Source organism: Orycteropus afer, unplaced genomic scaffold (genome assembly GCF_000298275.1).
Source record: "Orycteropus afer afer isolate SDZICR_OR568_19922 unplaced genomic scaffold, OryAfe1.0 scaffold00084, whole genome shotgun sequence".
NCBI lineage: Eukaryota > Metazoa > Chordata > Mammalia > Tubulidentata > Orycteropodidae > Orycteropus > Orycteropus afer.
This window is the reverse complement of record NW_006921671.1, coordinates 308,085-318,351: the sequence shown is the minus strand read 5'-3', so window position 1 is coordinate 318,351 and position 10,267 is coordinate 308,085. Positions and strand designations below refer to the sequence as shown.

Genomic DNA, 10,267 nt, shown 5'->3' with positions numbered 1-10,267 from the left:
CTCTATTATCTTAATAAAACAAAAATATCGTTCTATGATGTGAGAAGGTATTTCCAGCATCCCTCTGTGTAAATAGTAACCAACACCCACAATGGATTGTACTTACTTCCGAAATATGTAAATGTGATGTGCAGTAATCATACACACAGAGTGTTTGGGTGGTATTGTGTAAGTGTAGGCTGGGTGTATAATTGTGGGCTGGGTACAATTTACAATGCATTTTGGATTTGTAGTCATTTAAAAATAGTATGGTATTGCTCTTTGATAACGTTGGTAATGGAATGATTTAGCTTCCCCAGTGGGTTTTCATTTAGAACAGGAAAAGTGCTAGATTATGATAACGTAAGAAGCAAAGCTACAGTCTATTCTAGGGAAGAAAATGGGTTGCTAGGCTTAGTGAACTGGTCTTGTTGATCTTAAGGAAATAAATAAATAAGTAAAGAAGAACCTCTTTCAATAGAAATGCCACTTAACTTGATTTATAATGTGCAGCATTAATGGAACTGAATCATAAAAATATCATGTGTTAGCATTACCCTGCATGTCCTGTGGCCTTCATTAGCTTACAGGAGGCTCAGTGGAAACCTGAAAATGCTAACAGAAAAAAAAGGCAGAAATCAGTTATTCTCTGCCCTGAATTCTCTTGAAAATAATAATAATAATAAAAGTTTTGGTCTTGGCACTCATTTTATATGTGGAAAATAAAGAGTATCCAGCTAGGCAGAAGAGCATATGCCAAGGTAGAGCAAGCAATGCTTAAGAGAAAGTCTCGGCTGTAAATGTGCACAATATTCCATATTATATACATGTCATTTCTGAGTACTGTTGGAACGATGTGGTGTCAAATCTGTATGACAGATTGAGGTGAAAGCTGGGAAAAGAGAGCTTGTGAAAAAACAGCCCTGACTGAGTAGGGCTTCCTATAGGATTTATCCTGCAGGCTATAAGTAACCAGTTTCATCACATAAAAGGAGGAATAGGAGAAGAGGGATAATTGTCTACTAATTTAACTAGCTCATTTGGTCATTGTATTATTTAAATGGTATTCAAGTGTAACAATGCCATCTAGTGATGACATTCTAAACTGATTTTTTTTTTTTTTTTTTTAACTGTTGAATCCTGGTAGGGTTAGAAAGCAAATGTTTGGCTATAATATAGCACTTTAACTTAATATTCTATGAAATAACAGAGTATTCCTATATTCTTTTTAGTGTTAGATAAATTATGCATACCAGGTAACACACGGAACAAAATGAATTCTCCTTTTTTGCCTATTTTATATAACTTCCTTTTTATATGGAAAGTTCATGTTCAATAGTAAAACATGCTGTGAGTCTCCATCAAGCTTGTGACCTGAGTTTATAGAATCTCTGATATTTGCTCATTCAATAGATCTTTACAATCATTTGGACTGAAAGCATACCGTTTATTTAATCTTTGCTTTTCAAAAATAGTCTTCATAAAACTATAACTAACCAAAGTACCATTGCACACTTTTCTCTTTTGCCCTTCTCAGTTTTTGATTCCAGTAAAAAGCCAGCTCTTCTGAAGAGTGGAAGTCGATGTCCTTCAGTTTCACAATTCATGTTGTCCCACAGCAAATACCGTTTACATGGTCCTTCAGAATCTATTTCATAACTTTATTACAACAAATATGAATTTACAGTAATATATATTTTAATTGCAATTGTTTATTTGAAATACGATTAATGTGATTTGAGAACAAGAGTTGAAATCAGTGGAAATGAAATCCAGGATTAGCTTTGCTGCCAATTAATCATAAAGGATTAGAGAAACAATTTTGTGGGCCTCATTTTCCTATGAAAAATATGTGGATTGGATAAAATCATTCCCACTGTCCTTTTCAACTGTAAAACTTCTGGGCCCCAAGCTGATAAGATTTTTTTTTTTTTTTTTTTTTAAAGAAAAATAGGAAGAAAGGAAGTGATGAACTTGCTTCACTGACTTATCTTTGTGGTTACACTAGATGACTCTGAGTTCAGATTTTTGACATACCAAAATGTATTTTTTGACAAAATATCCAAAATAGCTTTAGCATGTGTTATAGAGTTGGATCAGAGGAAGAGAAGGTACTCAGATATGTGGATGCAGGAGAAAAATGTACAATTTTCAAAATATTGGCACATATTCAGCTCTGGTAGTGCAATGTTTAAAGCATTCAACTGCCAACCAAAAGGTCGGAGGTTTGAACCCACCAGCTGCTCTGCGGGAGAAAGAGGAGGCAGTCTACTTCCCTAAAGATTTACAGTCTTGGAAACCTTATGGGGCAGTTCTACTTTGTCCTATATGGTTGCTGTGAGTCGGTATCAATTCAATGGCAGCATGTTTACTATGAGTTTTGTATGAACTGTGTCCTGAAGTGTTTTATGCAGACATAGGATCAAAGAATGGCAAAAAGTAATGGTATAAAGATGTGGCATGTCATGTCCCACTTTCTCACTATTAGATAATCACTAATTGGGCAATCCTACTTCCATAGTGATACTGCCTCGGAAACCCAAGGAGGGGTCGCTATGAGTCAGGGCTGACTCGACGACACATGACAACAACAACAACAATTATATTGTACTCTTTTCCCCTTTATGTTCTAATATCAAAATTGCAGACGATATTCCAAAATTCTGTAAACTGTCTAGTACATAGCTTTTTAGAACAGAAAAAGGTGCTACCTGCTGCCATGGAAACCTCCATATATTTTTAATTTGTATGTAGAAAAATTGAAATATTCATATTTCGATAACAATTGTGAAAATATTGCTAAGGCTCCCTTCCTTATTGAGAAGTGAAAACTATGTTTTCTCAAAAAAATTAAGGATATGCTATATACACAATATTTTATTTTCTGAAAGTTTCGCTATGTATCACTAATCTCTACTCAAATAATTACACCATATTAAAATATATTTTACTTTTGTTTAAATATTGCAAAAGAAAATAAATTAGTACAGTTATTTATCTATTCTTTTTTTCCAGCAGTTGCTTTTCCTGATTTCAACATTAAGAGTAAAGAACAGGTGGCAGCAAGTAACAACTATTTCTTGTATAACGAAGCCCATACTAGGTTCTTTAAATAATTAAAAAAATAAAATAACAAAAAACATAAAGAGAAGAAAAGAAAAATAAATAATGCAGGTGTAATCTTTACTTACCAATGCCAGTATGAGCAAAATTTGGGCAATTCCTGTTCCTAATCCCAGGTAAAAGACAAAGGTCAACTATAATATAAGTACATGTGCAATGAGTTGCAAAAACATTGCCATGGGCATACCTGTTATGTTTCATAATATTTTTTTCTTTGAAAACATGTATAAACTGAGTTATGTATTATTAACAACAACAACAACAAGGAAATTTTGCACAAAATCTTGTTGGAAATTAAAATCAAGACTTCTTTTATATTTAAATACTGCCCACAAGTTTATTTTACTTTTCTTTCTTTTTTCTTCCTTCCTCCCTCCCTTCTTTCTTTTCCTTCATTCTCTCTCCCTGATGCAGGCACACTCTTTTTTTTTCTTTTTTTCTTCCTTGCTATTTTTCTACATTGGTTATTCCTGAATAATTCCAAGGAAAATAATTAATTTTCCTGGTAAATATTCTGGTTTTGTGACTTTACTAATCTATTAATCTTTTTTTTTTTATTCTTGGCCTGAACTATAATAATAGCTTTCTATCCATAAGACTATTGACTAATAAACTAATATATAGGGAAAAAAAAATTTAAATTTTCTGGAAGAAAAGTTAGTCACTCAGGTTATCAGATATCATCATTTTGAGAGAGCTGCCAATTCTTATAAATCCAAATTTTCATTTCTTTTGTTTGGTACATGCCAGTTTATATTTCATAAATTATTCACAAGAAAGAAAAAAGCAGCTACTAATTAGACTACAAAAGTATTTTTTGAAATATTTACTAAACTCATATTCACTTTCTAAAATCCCAGTAAAAATTGTAAAATGTATTAAAACATTTTGAAGAATCACAGCTTCTCTCTTATCTGTTATTCATGGTCATAAATAACATAAAACTTATAAACATAAAACAACATACTCTCCCTGTAGCTAATGAAAGAGTAAAAAACTCAGTACAACAGCTTGTTTTTTCTCAACACAGTAACACTAAACATGTTTACCTCTGTGCTGTTCTTTAAAAAAAAAACCTAACCTGAACTGTTACTTGACTGAGCTGCAAATATTGGTTCCCTGTACTTTTTTGGAGCAGGTGGAGCCTGTATGTTATAGGCCCCTCACTATGTGACTAAAGCAATAGGCCTGGTTTATCTGTAGAGGGCATGCTTATATGGTACAAACTACTCTATTGATTCAGTTGAATGGAGAGAGGAAAGAATTATGTACCACTTATATTTTGTTTCAAGGAGACCCCAGAAATATGTTTTTGGGAATTTTTTTCATTTTTTACCCATCAACTGGAAAGATGGGTACTACATAATCAAGGGGAAAAATGAATTGCTAAAATGCTTGAAAAAAATGTTTTTATAAATGTGAAATACTTCGTCAAAGAGGACCCTTTCTAGCTTCATTATAGGATTCAATCATCTGCCAAGTATCTAGAAAATATCTAGAGTGCTCCCTAAATTTATATGAAATAAAATACACTCAACCAACAAAAAGTGTTATGAAATTGCAAATGATTTCCATAGCAACAATCTGTAATTTCTAAAATCATAAATTATATTATATGAATTGAAGTTTATTAATAGAGTCATTTTCTTTGTGATTGACTTCTTAGACTGTATTCTGGGAAAAAGTAAAAAAAAAAATCTTAAGGAAAATATGGTATTTTAGCTGCAGTTCTTTTTTCAAATTAAATGTTCTGGTGATATAATAACACAATTACAATAGTAAAGTTTTTTTTTTTTTTTTTTTTTTTAGGGCATGTATTTATTTAATAGACCATTAAGATAAGAAAAACAGTCTGGCTGAAAAGCTGAGGAAGACTGTATTGTTAGCTAATCATGGCATGGTAAACTCAACCACACTCAACCACACCATACAGGGAACAGGTTTCTTTTTTTCAAAGAACAGGTTTTTTTTTTCTAAATGAATAGTTAAAAATTAATTATGCTGATTTTTCTTCTGTCTTATACTGCCATTAAACTACTTTTTGATTTTATAGTCTTCCAACCAAATCTTTAACTTATTCACTCTTCTTATTCTTCTTTCTTTTTTGTCTATAAAAAAATAAAGATGCTTTTTTAAAAGGAGCTCTGGTGGCATAGTGCTCCTATTCGACTGCTAACCAGAATGAGAAAATGGAATTTTGTTGTGCAATTTTAAAATGAAGTTGCTACATCTCATCATATATATATATATATATATATATATATTTATATATTTATATATTATATATCTGTAATAACAAAATTATATATATATGATAGAATAAATGTCAATAATTTAGTTAATAAAAATTCTAGCAAGACTATTAGTTTGTTTTGTTACATAATGTTTAAATATAGAGATTATTTTCTGAAAAATATATATGAATAAACTATAATTCAAGTACAAATGAATCTAGCATATAATCATAAAAATAAACTTTCAGTTTCTTATAATTTCCTATTGTTTTATTATGATCATAAAACTGCTCTAGCTTAAGCATCATTAGGATGTATCATCTAACATGACTATATTTTTTATACTTTGGCTCCATCTAGTAGAAATTGAAGAAATTACCTAAAATCTAACTTTCTGCCTAACGATTTACACCTGCATTTCATGGTAAAGGGAGGTAAAGAAAGGATGGCAAAACAAAACAAAAAACAGTAAGCAAACAAATAAAAGAACAGTAACCATACAAACAAAAACTATTTAATATGTTTCAACACGATGTTATTTGAAAATATAAATTATTATTATTTTCCCCTCCAGGGTTAGTCATTTGTCTCCTACTTTAGCAAAACTCAGATATTTCCATCTTAAATTATGGGAGGATGAATATGTGTTTGATTCTTGTTCTATTACTTACTCCTTCTAGGTTCTGATTTTATATAATGGAACAAATACGACTATAGACATGAGGGAAAAAGTACTTTTACTACATTTCAAACTCATGTATGTACTAGCTGAGTTGTGCAGAAGAGAGACATAGAAGCTTGTAGAAATTTCACTTCAGATAAGGAGCAGGTACTGCTAAACAGAAGGCTGGAGGTTCAAACCCACCAACCACTCCTTGGAAGGAAGGTTGGTTGGGCAATCTACTTCTGTAGTGATACCATCTCAGGAACCCAAGGAGGGGTCACTATGAGTCGAGTTTGACTCTATGGCAGTGAGGTTTTTTTTTTTTTTGTTGTTGTTTTTTAGTTTAAGTATAGGAAGATGACAGAGTTTACATCATGTGAAAATTGCTAGTCTTTTAAAAATCCTTGGAATCATATAAAAATCATATAAAACATACTTTTCTTCCTTTTTTTGTTTCTTTTTTTCTACTTGAAGGTCACAGTAGTTCCTTGACTGTAAGACTACAATATCTGCAGCAGGATATGTGTTTTCTATAATTGCTTTAAACAGGTAAACACCAGTGCTCTAATCAAAATGTATCATTCAATCTAAACAGAAAACATTTTTTTCCCCCACAAGAACATGTAGCATTTAACAAACAACATCTTTAAGGTTGTAAGGGAATGGATAATTTAAAGTAGCTAATAGGAAGGACAATGTTAGTTGTACTGCTCCAAATCTAATTGCTAATAAGAAAGCCTCTGTAGATTCACTACCTGAAATAAACTTTCCAGATGGGAAGCTAAACTAGACTGCAAACACAGCCAATTCAATCATTGCTAACACTTTTACCATAAGAACTGATCTTTGCTGCTCAATCAGTTGTATCAAGAGCAACCACTGATTTCAAGATGGCTAAACTGATTGGGTTACCATGAAATGGTCTAACTGGTTAGTGCTTATGCATACAGCCATGCTTTGCTTATTGGTGGGAAGCTTAGTGAGTTTCAGAGATGTGACTAGTGGACCGGTTTGACTTTAAAATTGCAATGCAGTTTCCTGAGTAGATAGAAGGTAATTTCTTTTGAAAAGAGACTTCTTGAAAAATGTAGTGGCTACCTAAAGTCATGCTTCTCTCAATCTGAATTTTTTCGAATAGCTTTTTTTAAAATAAACTTTTACATTTTACTATATTTTTTAATTTACATTAAAATTATGAAGATAGTAGAGAGAGTCCCCACATACTCCACACTCAATTCCCCCACTGCTTAGTATTATACATTGCTACAGTTAATAAATCAATATTGATACATTATTATTAAATGAAATCCATACTTCAGGATTCCTTTTAGCAATCATGTCTCTTTAAGTTTGTCTTGGCTGTAACAGTTTCCCAGAATTCCTTTGTTTTTGATGATCTAGATGGTTTTGAGAAGTACCAGTCAGGTATTTGGAAGAAGGTCCCTCAATTGGGATTTGTCTGATTAGACTAAGGTATTTTGAGGCAGACTGGAAAGGCAAAGTATCATGCTGATGGTACAGGCTATCAACATGAGTAGCTGCTTTGGATGTAAGCCTTGATCACTTGGCTAAGGTAATATTAGTGAGGTTTCTCCACTGTAAAATTACTCCTTCCCCCTTTCCATCTGATATTCTGGATGGGAATCCTGTGTGCATTGCACATTTGAATAGACAGATAAGTGGCACTTCCTGAAGGTGAAGTATTTAGACAAATTATTTGGAATTCTTCTGCATGGGAGATTTGTCTATTTTCTCCCATTTATTTATTTATTTCATCACTTATTTATATCAATTTGATTTTTAAGTTATATAATCATAAAACATCAACAAACAACACACTGCCGTCCAGTCAGATCCGACTCATAGCTACCCTTCCTTGGGTTTCCGAGGTGGTGTCACTACAGAAGTAGATTGCCCAACCTTTGTAAATAATTACTAATTGATAATAAAATTGTGAATATGAAGAACAGTTTGCAAGATTGGTGATTGTTACAGAAATGTGAAACTGCATTGCAATATTTATACTTCAGAATAGTTTTCTGAATGATAAATAGATATTCTGAAATAATGTATAATTATATATAGATTCATACAATTTCATCCATTTAGTTAGTATTAAAAATTGTATAAACTCATCAAATTGTGTTTCATTAAAAAGGGTTACCCTTCTCATGGAAATGGTGTTATACATGATATTTCTTTTCAGTTCCTATGTGTTCTAAATAAAAAATATCTTTGAACCAGAATGAAAAAAAGAGCATTTTAAAGAAGCACTTTTTAATAAGATACCTTGTTATGATGTCTTAGAGCTAAACCTGATAATAATCAATAGACATTTTTGTCGCTATAAAAATAACTGATGCATATGGAGAATATTTTTTAACAATACAGTATTAAACAATAAAATAAAATAAAATAAAGTCTCTTTCTCTTTAATCTTAATTGGTCTGTTAAATCATTTTATTTTTATATAATTTTGCTCTAGATCTTCTGTGAACTTTCATCGAATTCTGGATAATATATTTTAACTCTACTTCTGAATATATAAAAAACAGACAAGATTAGTTGCTTCACATTATAAAGGTTATAGAACCAAGCATACCTATACTGCTTCCTCTCTCTTGCTCATGAAGATGCTGAACCCATTGCCATCAAGACAGTTTCCCTTTTTATTACATGTTTCCTATGGATAACATACACTAAATTTCTCAAATTATGAATTTATTATTAGTCTGCTTATTCTCCACAAGATTAGGAAAGAGCTCATCCCTATATATTTCACCTCACCTCCTACCTCTTGACTGTTTTCAGACATACAATTACTTTAGGCTTCAAGGTTGTAACATTAATTATTCATCTAAAAGTATAGGCAAACTTTTGATAAACTGGCCATTTTGTGAAGAGACGAAGACTGAGTGATCGGGGTCACATTGCAGACCTCGAACAACAGTCTATTTCATGCAGAATACAGGAGTAGGAGATTCAGAACATAATCTTTTCTCCCTCCTTATTCCTTCAGTTGACTTGAAATGTACTTTGCTTGAGTGAAATTGTTTTGATATTTAGCTACATTTTTCAGCTGTGTGAAACACAAACACCATAGCTAGCAATGTTATCAAGGAGAGAGATCTTTACTCCATGAACTCCCATGTACTTGGTGGAAATCTCATTGTGATAAGAAGTCTGAAGTGGAGGTAACCTTCTCAAAATAAGGCAAAATTGTGGGTTTTCTGTTCATAAGGGCTTTGCCTCCATTCAGTATGTGAATGAGAGAAATTCCTGGGCTGCTATAGCAAGAGAGGATGGCAGAATGATTACTCATCAAGTTTTGGATATGCATCTGGCTGCAGAGTCAAAAGCCAACCAATCAAGGTAATGCACGTGTGACCTGCAGCTCTTATTTTGACTTGGACTAGGACTTTCAATGGAATTATGACAGGATGTATAGCCACCCAGCATGGTTTCTTCCTTGTTTTCCTATTGCTTGGTCTGTAGTGCCCTCAAAATACCACGTGTATCAGGAAATACCTCAGGAAATGGTAAAAATAACTTCAAATAGACAGCAGGGATCTTCATCCAAGTCTAGGAAATTGAAAGGAGGTGACCTTCAGACCGTAAAGAATTGACCCAGATAAAACAGAATATTGTATTCTTTACTGGAAAAAAACTGAAAAGGAACAGAGAAAACAAGGAGTAGAGATAAAGAATGATGTTACAAGAGGAATAGAGCATCAGCTCCCCATGAGCATCAGCATCTGATGGGAAGATGATGTCTGAGGGAGGTGCAGAAAACTCTGCTGCGGAGGGAGACCTACTGCATGATGATAAAGAAGATCAGTGATCACCCCCTGGAGTTGATCAAGAATAACGTTAAAGAGGATGAGGAAGGAGAGGATGATAGAAACTGTGCCAATGGTGAAGATGACTCTTAAATGTACATAGTGAGCTTTAGAAATCTTTTCCCATTATTTATTTAGGTTCTTGTCTAAGATGAAACTTTTCACTAGATCTTCTCCCCTAGTATCTTCAGCACATGTTCACTGATACCCCAACCATGTCCTACCTAGTTTCATTAGTTCATATTGTCCTGTGTCTAGTTCCATTTTCACTCCCTTTAACACTCCTTTAGTCCAGTGGCATTATTAGGGTTGGTGTCACAAGTATGGTAACTCATGGTGTCACATACCTCCAACCTGTGGACCTCCTACCATGAAAATAATATAGAAACCTTGTTGTTGTTGTTATGTGCTGTTGAGTCGGACCTGAC

At 32.9% G+C, this 10,267-nt stretch overlaps 1 pseudogene; it reads left to right on the top strand.

The window, feature by feature from the left end:
• The first annotated feature begins 7,401 nt into the window (after window positions 1–7,401).
• Window positions 7,402–9,932, top strand: LOC103197860 (annotated as a pseudogene).
• The last annotated feature ends 335 nt before the right edge of the window (window positions 9,933–10,267 follow it).